Raw genomic sequence first — 14,722 nt, forward strand, 5'->3', positions numbered from 1 at the left:
TTCTAAAGCCTGGGTGGAGATTTGAATTGTAGTCTTATCAAAAATGTCAACTCAACAATGTATGAACACGTGGTGTTTAGTTCATTGATATTAGGCTATATTTTAAAATGGGTTTTAAAGTTTAATATTAGATATACATGTTCTTAAAATCTTTTTATTTTATTTTATTGGAGTGTAGTTTACTTACAATGTTATATTAGTTCCAGTTATACAGCAAAGTGAATCATTTATTCATATACATATATCCATACTTTTATCTTATAACCATAAGTTTGATTTTCAAATCTGTGAGATTGTTTCTGTTTTATAAATATTATTTTTAGAGGGCCTTATTTTTTAGACTATAGTTGATTTACAGTGTTGTGTCAGTTTCTGCTGTACAAGATAGTGACCCAGTCTCTCTCACACACACACACATGCATTATTTTCTCATACCATGTTCCATAATGTTCTACCCCAAGAGACTGGGCATAGTTCTCTGTACTGTACAGGAGGACCCTACTACTTAACCACTCCAAATGTACTACTTTGCATCTATGAACCCAAACTCGCCATGCATCCAACCAATAAAATTTATAAAGAAAAACTTTAGAAGTTAAGTTTTTTGATCACTTTCTGGAAGTTCATTTCTCTTTGACACAATTTTTTTCCAGCAACGTTCAACCCGTCATTGCTTAAACATGTTGCTTGATTCCCTTCTCTTTCCCTTTAAGCTCTCTCTAACTCAATATTCATGTTAATTTATTAGTTGTTTCTATGTTTTACTGCTTCATTCCAAATCATGCCTTAGGATCTCATGCTTTCTTTTTTTTTTTTTTTTTGGTCTTTTTTTTTGTTGTTGTTATTTCTTTGGGCCGCTCCCGCAGCATATGGAGGTTCCCAGGCTAGGGGTCGAATCGGAGCTGTAGTCACTGGCCTATGCCAGAGCCACAGCAACGCGGGATCCGAGCCGCGTCTGCAACCTACATCACAGCTCACGGCAACGCCGGATCGTTAACCCACTGAGCAAGGGCAGGGACCGAACCTGCCACCTCATGGTTCCTAGTCGGATTCGTTAACCACTGCGCCAAGACGGGAACTCCAGGATCTCATGCTTTCTAATGAAAATGACCTGTCAGCATTTTTTGGAAAAAAAAAAATGCATCAGGAAATATGCTATATGAGTCCCTTGAGGATGATGGTACCTTAGCTATGAATATAAATAGCCTTTATTTAACTTTGTTACACCCCAATTTTTTTTTTTTTGTCTTTTTGCTATTTCTTGGGCCGCTCCCGCGGCATATGGAGGTTCCCAGGCTAGGGGTCTAATCGGAGCTGCAGCCACCAGCCTACGCCAGAGCCACAGCAACGTGGGATCCGAGCCGCGTCTTCAACCTACACCACAGCTCACCGCAATGTGGGATTGTTAACCCACTGAGCAAGGCCAGGGACCGAACCCGCAACCTCATGGTTCCTAGTCGGATTCATTAACCACTGCGCCATGACGGGAACCCAAAAATTTATGAAGCATGTAGTCTATCTGCAAGACTGATAATACTAGTTTTACTCCTTGTTATTTACCCTTCACAGGTTTGTTAATTTTTGAAAGGAAAAATGTTAGTCATGTTATTTTTTTCTACATCCTGTTTACTTGATTTGAACATTCTCACTATTCGGCCACCTCCAAGAATAATATGTGTCCTTTCTATTGTTAGTCAAGAGAATGATCCTTATTCAATGTATAAGAATCACCCTGCCTGTATATCCTCCAGGGTTGATAAAAACAAGTTAAGTATTTTCATGTAAGGGTAGATTAGAATCATCTCCTACAAACAGGCATTTGTTTTCTTTTTGTTTGTTAGTGGCTCTAAGGTAGTTTTATAATCTTATGATCATAAGATCATCATCTAATCATAGATAACTTTTCTTCTTCATGAAATTCTTTCACCAGTATATATGTACTGTCTTGCAGCTTGCTTGTCTTATGCTGAAAAATGTGTCACAATTGTTTTTATGTTCTTCAATGATTTCTTTTTCTATTTATAAGATTGATATATGCAATGATTTTGTTTTTCAGAATAATAATTTCATCTCTTGATCTGTTATCTCTCTCTCTCTATATATATATATATTTGTTATAAAGTAGCACTAACATTAAATCTTTTGCAATCCTTAATAATATGTTGGTATATTTATATAATCTTGATAGTAATGCTATGTGAGCTTGAACATAATACTTCATGTATATTCACTTGAATTCATTCTCTTTGCAGCTTAGAGTAATTAGTCAAAGAGCTTGGTAGACCTACCTCAAACCCTGCCTCAATCATTCACTAGCAGTACAATTTTGACAATCTGCATAATCAGCCCAAGGACAAAAATCATAAAATCTACATTGAGGATTTGAGGTTATGGTGCTGCTTGTACTTATGATATGATAAATTAGTTCCCTTTGTATGCTCTGGTATCCATCTTTTTGTCTTTCCTTTCTTACTTAGATCTTCCTTTATCAATTCTTTAAATTTTGAGAATTTTCTAAAGTTCCATTCTCTCTATGAAGTCTACATGGATCACTCAAAATATTTACCTTCTGAAAAGTGCTTGCTGGAACTTGTTTTCTGCACAATTCTTGTTCTAAATTGGATCCAGTTTCTTCATTCCTCTATATGTGTGAATTCCTTCCTCACATTAAAATTACATGCTCACTAAAGTTAGAAAAATGTTTGAGATGGGCTTATCATAGATGTCTTTATATAACCCCCCATGCCAAAGGCAATATGTTGCATATTAAAATTATTCAGTATTTTTTATTGTTTTTATTTACTTTGAAAATGTGCCATAATGGCATCAGCCAATGCTGCACATGAATCTCATTAATAGTGTTCTGCTCTTGCATCAGTTTCATTTTCAAATAACTTTTCCTATACATTATATAGCTTTACAAACACATATCATTTTGTTCATCAGACTGACTTAGGAAAATTAAACTGTGCCATAGGGAATATATTCTCCTAAATTAAAACATCAGCTTAATGTACTGATTAAATAATAACCATAGGTTTTCATGAATATTAGAATATTATATAATCCCTTGATATTATGAGAGTCTGGCCCACAATTTAACAAGCAAAAACCCTAATAAACCTTTCTTGGGCTATGTGTTTAGAGTCAAAATAAAGATGAGCATTAGGATAATTAACTCACAAGTTCTTTTACACAAAGGTAGGATGAAATTACTATTTCTAAAAATGAACTTGTCAAACCTGAATTGTTAACTTTAACATTCTTTCTGTGCAAATAATAAAAAGGTAAATTCTGGTATAAGTTATCTTAATTGCCTAATGTTTCTTTCTCACCCACTTAGTAACAATATCATTATTATCATCATTATTGTTTTAAACTGACACCAAATGAAACATGCTAAAGAACAACTTGAATCATGTTCAATATTTCTGGGGAGCGACTTGCTATTTAAATAAATAATTACCAACTAACTCTTGGAGCTAGTTATTTCAAAATGTATTTGCAACTCAACTTTATAAACCTAATTCTTTATCTTATTTCAAGCCAAACAGTCTAGCCTGCCTTTGACTACTCATGACATTCTATGGCCTTTTTTATTTTATTTTATTTTTTTTTTCATATTTTAAAAACCACACAGTGCTCTGAATCTGTTAGGTCTGAATGAGTGATCCTCACTGAAAAGCAAGTTCCTCTGAGCTTATAATATTCAAGGCAATGGGCAAGCCAGTTGCGGTTCAGGCTTTAGCCTAAATAGTGTCCCATTCACAGATATCAGGTGTTTCTAGCCCCACCAGGGGCTATTTGCTTTTAATGATCTGTAGCAGAATTTGCTGTTGCTGTTTTGTGCTTGAGAGGTGGAGTTCTATAATGAAGTATATTTTTTACTGACGGAAAGAGTAGAATTGTCTTGAGAAAGTAAGAAGACTTAAAACATCTTATAGGATTACAGGAGTCAGTCAGGAGCACAAGAACTGTACAGATAGATCCTCAGAAGCAATTGCTGACTATTTGCTGCAAGTTGACATCAGTATTATTAGATAGAGACAAAATCTAGGGATACCACTACGGATGCTACCTCTGTACCCCAAGAAGTGTTCAGTCAGAACCAGATTTTAATTATTTTAAAAATGACTATCTTCCCAAGTAGTAGCTCTGGTATAATCAAATGTTCTCACCTACTGTCTTACAAAAGGCATATGTTTCTATAGTTTTATAGTCTTTTTATCTTTCTTTCAAATCTCAAATTTGCACGTTCCAACAATCAAATCTCACTTATCCTGCAAGGTTCAACTCTAGTATGAACTTTACAAAAAGCTTTCCCTTACATTCTTTCTCTGCTTATGATCATCAAATTTATTCATTATTATATAACAATATTCAATTTAATTGCACTGATCTTTGAAGTGTTCATTTTGAGTAGGTTGCAGATTTTTCTCTAGTTAGAGTGCCAGCTAATTTGGAGAATGGCTTTGTCTGTTACAGGGCTCATATGGAACATCAAGACTGCATAATGCTCTAAAGAGAGTGCAAGCCCTACGATTAGGCTATCCTAGTTTTACCCTGGATCCATCAATTGTTAGTTGGCTACATTAGGCTATACAAGGAGTTCATCTCTTTGTACCTCACCTGCACAGTGAAGATAATATTACATCCTTCATATATATTGGTAAATATTGCATATGTTATTCTAGAAATTATTTAAATGGTGCTTGGCATATAGCAGGAGAGGTCTAAATGTTACTATTCTTATTACTTATCTTGCCTATATTGTTTACCTATAAATAAGATAATCATTGCCGTTGCACACAGAGGGAAAATATATGTTCCTACATAACTGAAGGAACAACCTCAAAAATAAAGAATCTGGGAAGGAGTTTATAATCCAGGAATGTGTGCCTTAATTTTTGTAGTACTTAGCAGTACAAGGATGTTTACAGTGTCAAAGCAGAGATCAAAGATAATGCATTGAGATATCAGCTCTGCTAATTATTTTTATCCAGAGGAGTTACCTGTGGTCAATTTCAAATATATATGGAAGTAAATGGAATATTATAATAGCTCCTATCTATCAAATTAAACTTCATATTTAGTTTTGCAAAGATAGTCTATCCAATAACACCCAGCACCATGGATAAAGAAAGAAAGTGCTGCCTAGCAATGCATTAAAAATGGTAGGGATCAACTATAAACAAATAGACAAACAAACAACTTGGGTAAAAATTTGACAAAAGACCTTCCAGACATGTCTCCAAAGCAGATAAGCAGATGGAACCTAAGCATACAAAAATGTTTTCAACTTTCAGGAAATGAAACTAACCACTATACCATCAGGGGAATGAAAATGAAAAGAACAATGAGATGCCCCTACTTACCTCTTAGAATAGCTAAGATTCAAAACACTGGCAACAGCAAATGCTGGTGAGGACATGAAGCAACAGGAAATTTTATTCACTAGTGATGGGAATACAAAATGGGCTAACCACTTTGGAAGAAATTTTGATAAGGTCTCACAAAAATAAACATACTCTTACTATATAATACAGCAAGTGTGTTCTTTGGAGCTAAAAAATGATGTCCACACAAAAACCTTTATATGTATTTTCATAGAAGCTTTATTCATAACTGCCAAAACTTGGATGAAACTAAAATGCCTTTTAGTAGGTGAAAGACTAAACAAAAATGTGATATATCCAGATAAAAGAATATTATTCATGGGTAAAAAGAAATGGTCTAACAGGTCATGAAAAGACATGGAGAAAACTTAAATACTTATTAATAAGTGAAAAAAGCCAATCTTAAAAGGCTATATGCTGTGATTCCAACTATATGACATTATGAAAAAGGCAAAAATATGGAGAATTAAAAAAGATCAGTGATTGTCAGGGTTTTGTAGCAATCAATGATGACTAGACAGAGCATAGAGGAGTTTTACGGCAGTGAAAATACAATGTCTGATACTATCATGATGGTTACATGACATTAAGCATTTGTCCAAACCTAGTGAATATACACCAAGAGTAAACTGCACTGTAAACTATGAATTTTGGGTGATTACGGAGTATCAGTGTAAGTTCATTAATTGTAACAAATGTACCATTCTGGTGGAGGGTATTGATAATGGGGGAGGTTATACAACTGTGGTGGCAGGGGATACAGAGAAATTTTCTGTATCTTCTTCTAATTTTTTCTAAGAGACTAAAACTGCTCTAAAAACGAAGTTTTAATTTAAAAAGCAAGAGGGCTATATGAAATCAGAGTAAAGTATTATTTTATTTAAGGATAGGATCCTCAAAATACATATACCTCCATCGGTCAGAGTAATTTAGATAGCATTTATTTCTGGGAGAAAGGAGGAAAAGATAAATAAATCAGTTTAGTTCCAAGGTTTATCGAAGCACACATAAGTAATTAAGCAGAAAAATATCTATAAGTTTCTGGTTTCAAATTTCATTCTTTCCAATCTTTTATACCTTTTACATCTTCAGCTAATACTTTAACTAATGAGAATATTTGAATAAAGTTGTAGTTTTGAAACTCCCGATAACTTGGCTGGATCAAGGCAGAAAAATGAGCTCAGAAAATGTAAAATAGTATTTTTAATAGCAAGCATGAAAACAACAAGAGATCCTATGGTATCAAAATTATTTAATTTCTTAAAATTCCCACTTCCTTGATCATTTTCACTCAAAAAATATCTATCTTTATTTATTTATTTATTTATTTATTTGTCTTTTTGCCTTTTCTAGGGCCACTCCTGCAGCATATGGAGGTTTCCAGGCTAGGGGTCGAATTGGAGCTGTAGCCGCCGGCCTACACCACAGCCACAGCAACTCAGGATCCAAGCCGTGGCTACGACCTACACCACAGCTCACATCAACGCCGGGTCCTTAAACCACTGAGCAAGGGCAGGGATCGAACCCGCAACCTTATGGTTCCTAGTTGGATCCGTTAACCACTGCGCCACGACGGGAACTCCAGAATCTGAATATTTTAAGGATAGACTTTAATTATTGTTTAGATTCCATCTGTGGGAAAATGGTGAAGCTAACGACTGGGTCCTAGTCTCTTCTTTCTATATTAGTTTCCTCCCTCATGGGAGCCCACCTACCTCCCTATTGAGGTATCTAACATCTTAAGGATCATTTCTCAGCATCCTTTAAATCATAGTTTTATGATTTAAAGCAACAGCTAAGGCATTCCTTTTAAGCAACAGCTTAAATAAAGATCATAGCATTTTGTGAGTAAAGATCAAAAGTGTTTTTTTTTTTTTTTTTTTTTTTTTTTGTCTTTTTGTCTTTTGTTGTTGTTGTTGTTGCTATTTCTTGGGCCGCTCCCGGGGCATATGGAGGTTCCCAGGCTAGGGGTTGAATCGGAGCTGTAGCCACCGGCCTACGCCAGAGCCACAGCAACGCAGGATCCGAGCCATGTCTGCAACCTACACCACAGCTCATGGCAACGCCGGATCGTTAACCCACTGAGCAAGGGCAGGGACCGAACCCGCCACCTCATGGTTCCTAGTCGGATTCGTTAACCACTGCGCCATGACGGGAACTCCCAAAAGTGTTTTTAACCCCATTTATTTTAGGCATATTCATATATTTGTTTCTTTAACAGAAGTAGAACTTAATTATTTTCTTCTCCAGTAAAATTCAAAGTAGAAACCCAATATGCAAAACATCAGATAGAAGTGGAACTCTGAAGAGGCTCTACAGAAGTACTGAAAAATTAAACAGTTCTCACTCACTCAGCATGCTTTTCAGTTGCTGTGAAGACCTCTGGAACACCTCCTTGGAAATGAGAAAACATATTGTTAAAAACTTCTGTAGCTCTACATTGAGGGTTTGGAGAGTGAGAACTTTGGATTAAAAACAAGTTCTGGTCACAGAGCAGCTATGCAAATTTAGGCTTAAACTCTCAGAGGCTTTTGCTATGTATGAAACTAAAGTGGCTCATAATTACTTCACAAGGTTTTTGTGAGAAGTAAATACAATAATATTCATTATTTTCTGGCATATATAAACAATTGTTCTTACTTTAGATTATATACCTTGAACAAATTTGACCTCCTTATGTATATTTGCCAGTCCTACTGGAGTAATTTATCTAAAATGCATATTAATCCAGACATTTGCCTGACTGTAATGTAAAGAGGAAAAAAGAATCAAACGGAGCATAGCAAGTAAGACAGTTCCTGAGTTGTGCTCTACCTTACTTGAGGTCCATGGTTTCCTACTTTGCCCTGTAAGCCCCAATAAAACTGACCAGAGTAAGCATTTCATGACTTAGTGCTTTATCCCAAGCCATTTCCTTTGCATACAACACCCTTGACTTTCCAAGTATGTGCTAACATTGAAACCTGATGATGTTAGTATAAACTCTTGGAAATAATTACGTGGAAAACAAACAAACAAACAAGCAAAAATCTCACTCAAAGTAATGTCAGATAAAGGTAATTTATTTCCAGAATAGGATAGTATTTTGCAAACCTTAGGGAAAACAGCCTCAGATTCATTAAAGCTTATTCTAAGATCAGATCAACATGGCAGGGTAGGAGGATGCAGAACTCACCAAGAATACATCAAGAAAATAGAAATATCTAAATGTGGAACAATTCGCACTGAAAACTGACAGAAGACTGGCAGAAAGACTTCTGTACAACCAATGCTATAAGAAAGGTCCACATGGAACTGAGTACAAAGAGAATCGGGTCAGGGTCTTTGCCCCTGGGAACCGACACAGAGAAGATGGGAGATTACACAGAGTTCCTCCCTGGGAAGTGAGCTGTTTGAGCCACATATTGCATGCCCACATATTTGGAGTCCAGCACAGGGAGAATGAGTCTCCTGGTCTGGGGAGAGGGTCTGGAGGACAAAAAAAGAGGGCTGGGAAGCATGGACTCAGCTCATGAGAAGAGCACAAATGTTTGTATCAGAAGCAAGGTGGAGAGGATGCAGTTTCCCATGACCTTCCTGACTCATGCCACAGCCTGAGCTAAGCAAATATTCCAGTCCTGTTACTTCACAACTCAACTCCAGACTAAAGTAAGGGCTAGCAAGGAGTTCCCATTGTGGCTCTGCAGTAATGAACTCAACTAGTATCCATGAGGACATGGGTTCGATTCTGGCCTTGCTCAGTGGGCTAAAGGATCTGGTGTTGCCAGGTTGCAGATGTGGCTCAGAACTGGTGTTGCTGTGACTGTGGTGTAGGCCAGCAGGTGTAACTCATATTCGAACCCTAGCCTGGGAACTTCCATGTGCCCTGGGTGCAATCCTAAAAAGACATAAATAAATAAAAAATAAATAATAAATAAATAAATAAATAAATAAATAAAAGTGAGGGCTGCGATGACTGAGGAAAGAGCTTGGCTGTGAGACACAGAGATGAGCTAGACCCAAAAAAGCATCTGAGAAGTATTGGGGCAGCGATTCCTGTTGCTTACACAGGCAGCACATCAGAAGTAGTCCCAGTCGCTGTCAATGCCCATACCACCACGGAACACACTCCTACACACTCTGAGAGCCACCCCAGATTCCACCTGCCCTGCAATGCAGCTCTGCAAGGTGGGGATGGCAAAGTCCAAGAGGAGAGCTCAGATGTGAGAAATAAAGTGTATTCAGACATGAAGTAACATCTGAATGGGGTAAGGACAGCTATTACTGGCACGTACACAGGCTTTGCATCAGAAGACATTCATATCTCTGATCCAACTGGACCACCACAGCAAAAAGAAAAGCAAAGTAAAAATTTTTCAAAAAGAATATAAGGAATTTCTGGGCTAACACCAAGCATACCAACATTCATATTACTGGGTCCAAAAAAAGGAAGAAAAGTTTCTGTAAAAACTTTGCAGATCAGAAGGCAGTGGCATGATATATTCAAAGTGCTGAAATGGAAAAACCTGAAATTTAGCATATTCTATCCAGCAAGGTTACTATTTATAATTGATGGAGTGGTAAAGAACTTCTCAGATAAGCAAAAACCTAAGAAGTTCATCAATACTAAAACTACCTTAAAGGAAATAGTAAAGGATCATCTCTAAATGGAAAAGAAAAGCCTATAACAAGAAGTAAGAATCTATAGGAAAGAAAAAATTCCAATGGTCAAGGCAAATGAATAGGAAAGGCTGAGGATCAACCACTTAAATATACTAGTACAAATATTAAAAGATAAAAACATTCGTAAAATTAGGTATAACTACAATAATCAATAAATAAATGAAGATGTAAAATGTGTAAGAGGAGGGTAAAAAGAAGTAGATATTTTAGATACTGTTTTTAAAAAGTAGATAGAGATCAACATATATGAACTGCATAGTGACCACAAATTAAAAACCTACAAAAGATACACAAAAACTAGATGGAAAGGAACACAAACATGCCACTAAAGAAAATCATAACAACAAGGATGTAAACCAAAACAGAGAAGAATCACAAAACCCAGAAAAGAAGCAATAAAATGGCCATAGGCCTATCAATAATTACTTTAAAAGTTAATGGACTGAATGTTCCAATTAAAAGTATGTATCAAAAACAATTTTCATCTTTATGTTGCTCACAAGAGACTCACTTCAGAGCTAAAGACACAGACTGAAAGTGAAGGGGTGGAAAATGTATGTCTATGCAAATAGAAACAAGAAAGCTGGGATAGCAATACTCATATAAAGCAAATATACTTTATACCAAGAGTCAGTAAAAAAAACAAAACAAAACAAAAAACCAAAAAACAAAGAAGGACATTACATAATGATAAAGGGATGAATATACAAGAATAGAATATTATACTCATTACCATCTATGCATCCAATACAGGAGCACCTAAATACATAAACCAAATATTAATAGAGATAAAGGGAGAATTTGACAATAAAAGAATAATAGGGGACTTTAACATCCCACTTATATCAATAGACAGGTCATCCAGACAGAAAATCAATAAGGCAATAGTGGTTTTATATGACACAATAGACCAGTTTGACCTAATAGGTATCTATAGGACAGTCTCTCCCCAAACAGCTGAATACAGATTCTTTTCAATTGCACATGGAACATTCTACAGGATAGATCACACGCTAGCTCATAAAACAAATCTCAACTAATTTAAGAGGATAGAAAATATTAAGTATTTTTTCTGACCATAAGCATATGAAACTAGAAATCAATTACAGGAAGAAAAATAGGAAAAGCGCAAGTACATGGATACTAAACAATATGCTAATAAAAAGCCAATGTGTCAATGATGAAATCAAAGAGGAAATTAGCCTCAAGACAAATGAAAACAAAAACACGACCTTTCAAAATCTCCTGGAAGCAACAAAAGTAGTTCTATGAGGGAAGTTTATAGTGATACATGCATGCTTCATGAAAAAAGAAAAATCTAATAAACAAAATAACTTACCACTTAAAAGAAAAGAAACAAACTAAGCTTGAAGTCAGCAGAAGGAAGGAAATGATAAAGATCAGAGAGGAAATCAATGAAATAGAGATCACAAAAGCAATAGAAAAGATCAACAAAACACTCAGAGAACTAACAATTTGTTACAGATGGGGAGAGAACAGGAGCAATACAGCAGTAAAGTATTAAGAGATAAAACTACTCTGTAAGAGATAAATCATCAACAAAGATATATTGCACTGAACTGGGAAAGATAGTCATTATCTTGTAATGACTTTAAATGGAGTATAATGTATAAAAACTGAATCACTATATTCTACACCTGAAATTAATATGTTTTAAATCACCTGTAAGTCAATTTTAAAAATAAAAAAAATCACAAAAAGCTTATTTACCACTCTTTTTCCCCTTCCTGTAGATTAACTGTATTTTCTGCTTCGTTTTTCTGATTTCAAAAGGCCCATGATGATGTCAACAGCTCCTGAGCCTATGATTACATAGATCCCCAACCAAGACCTACTCGTAACTTTCTAGATCACTCTGGGCCTTAATTCAAAGAATCCAAAAGGGATATTCTGTTTGGACTGGCTGGGCTAAATTCATGCATGGTTTTTGCTGAAACCAGGAAAATTCTTTACATATGGAACTTTGACTAAGGTAAAATTACTATCATGTCCACTATATTATTCCTTCCTTGCAGAAGACAGAAGTTGCTTAAAGTATTTCTCATGGGTACCATTCACAACTTATCCTGAATTTGCTAATCAGAATCATGGAAATCCACACAACTTCATAATCAGTGGTTCAGGCTATATGCACTGTTTATTATTTTGAAAGCCTCACATCTAATAAATAATATCAAAGTAAAAAATTATAAGTAACTACTTATAATAAAAAATTACTTAGAAATTATACTTAAAATTTACACTTAAAACTACTTAAAAATTATAAGTAATTACTATGTCTGGAAATGATCAGTTAGCTAGTATATAAGTATGTAATCCTCAAACAACATGGAAAGATAGTCATACCACATTTTCAGGTACCCACAATGAAATTGAGACAGATTAAATACTTTGTTCAGGTATTCACATTTAGTAATAAGCACAGCTGGAAGTCACACATTAATCTGACAATAATCTCTGTGCTTTCATTGAGTGATGGAATTACTCTCTTTGTCAACAAGGATTGCAGCCTTGGATCTGTTAGTACTACTGTTCCATAATGACATGTTTCTGAGGATTTAAGAAAAATAGAATAAAAGAATAAAACAATAGTAATAACAGCAGAATAGCAAGTACTTTTATAGTGCTTACCATCTTATTTTAAGCATTTTCCATCTATTAACCCATTTAATCCTCACAATAATTCAATATGGCTGCTTACACTAATGTCTCTTGAGAGAGAAACAAAGTCAGTTCAAAGTGGATCACAGCCAAGAAATAAAATATCACATTTATTTTATCACATCTGTGTATTAAATTATCTTATTTATTTATTTATTTATTTATTTGCCTTTTCTAGGGCCGCACCCGCAGCATATGGAGGTTCCCAGGCTATGGGTCTAATCAGAACTGTAACCGCCGGCCTATGCCACAGCCACAGCAACGCGGGATCCGAGCAGCAGTGTCTGCAACCTACAGCACAACTCACGGCAACACCAGATTCTTAACCCACTGAGCAAGGCCAGGGATCGAACCCGCAACCCCGTTGTTCCTAGTCGGATTCGTTAACCCCTGAGCCACGACGGGAGCTCCAAATTATCACATTTATATCCAAGTAACCCAGAGACCAGATGGTTTTATCTGCAAAATGTTTTCATGTACTAGGAAATATAAAGTCGTGTCAATCACTATAAGTGGTGTGGGTGCTCTCCACAAAGGTGGAATAATAAGTATTTACAGAGATCTATTGGCATTGCCTCTTCTTAAAGTATTTTTCCCCCAAAGGAGGATTCTCTTGGCACAAGGAGCTGCTGGTCTGAGTGTAAGGATGCCTTTGAAGTATCTGTTACTCTATCTTGTCTTCATGTCAGTGAATATTCAAATCATATAAACTTCCTTGCTTAGATTCTGTGCTTACCTGGGAAGTTTTAATTACACTGTATATTCCCACTCAGATTTCTCATCAGTGAAAACCTGTGAAGTGAAGAGAGATTAAATGTTTCCTCTCATAAAGTCTATTTATAGCTTGAGGGTTAATAAACTGTCACGAGTGTTGTAAAAGGTTGAAGTCAAATGGTTAATAAAATTCTCACTCTTCAGGTCCTCAAATTGGACTCTGATATTCCAATGATAGAGGGTGACCATGGATTTACAAGAGGTACTTCACCAAGAGTCCTGTTTAACAGTGTGAGAAACTTCACTGGATGCCACATACTACCATATTTATTTTCCTCACTTAACCGCTAGAACTTAGCTTTGTTCATGCTTCTTTAGAAATCTCCTCTGGGAGTTCCCGTCGTGGCGCAGTGGTTAATGACCCGACTAGGAACCATGAGGTTGCGGGTTCGATCCCTGCCCTTGCTCACTGGGTTAAGGATCCGGCATTGCCCTGAGCTGTGGTGTAGGTTGCAGACATGGCTCGGATCCTATGTTGCTGTGGCTCTGGCGTAGGTCAGCAGCTACAGCTCCGATTAGACCCCTAACCTGGGAACCTCTATATGCCGAGGAAGCAGCCCAAGAAATGGCAAAAAGACAAAAAAAAAAAAAAAAAAAAAAAAGAAAGAAATCTCTGCTTCTGATTTTCCGTGGCCATTTTAGTAGCTCAGCCCCTCAACTGTTAATATCATAATAAGATCTCTTTTTCCCCTGAAATCCTTTATTTCTTTAAGCGCACCTCTCTGAAATAAGACTTTTTAAAATACGGATTGTCCCCTTATCCTTTAACAAATCCCCATTTTCATTATTACAAATGAAAAGTTTTACACAATCAGTATCCAATCACTGCTCTTAACAAAAGTTGTAGCGCCCAGATAAATACTTGTATTTCAAAGTGTATATAAATTTTTAGTAAACTGGAATATTTTGATTATTTTCTCAGTTAAGTCAAAAAATGCCAGAAACTCTATACAAAGTAAACACCTTCTGTATTCCTACCACTCAGGCAAAAGACTTCTGTTTTTTGAATGATATGGAACTTTTTATCTTATTAACAATTGTATATCCCTCTTGCCAATTCTATCTTCAGGCCAATTACTCATTTTATCTTAGGCTGTGAATTTTTATAGATTTATAAAATGACCTTATAAATTAAATAAATTACAATTTTCCCATATATGTGTCAATATTTTGCCAGAATGGAATTCCCCTTTTTAAGATGTAAAATA

The sequence above is a fragment of the Sus scrofa genome, chromosome 3 (assembly GCF_000003025.6).
Source record: "Sus scrofa isolate TJ Tabasco breed Duroc chromosome 3, Sscrofa11.1, whole genome shotgun sequence".
NCBI classification, from domain to species: domain Eukaryota; kingdom Metazoa; phylum Chordata; class Mammalia; order Artiodactyla; family Suidae; genus Sus; species Sus scrofa.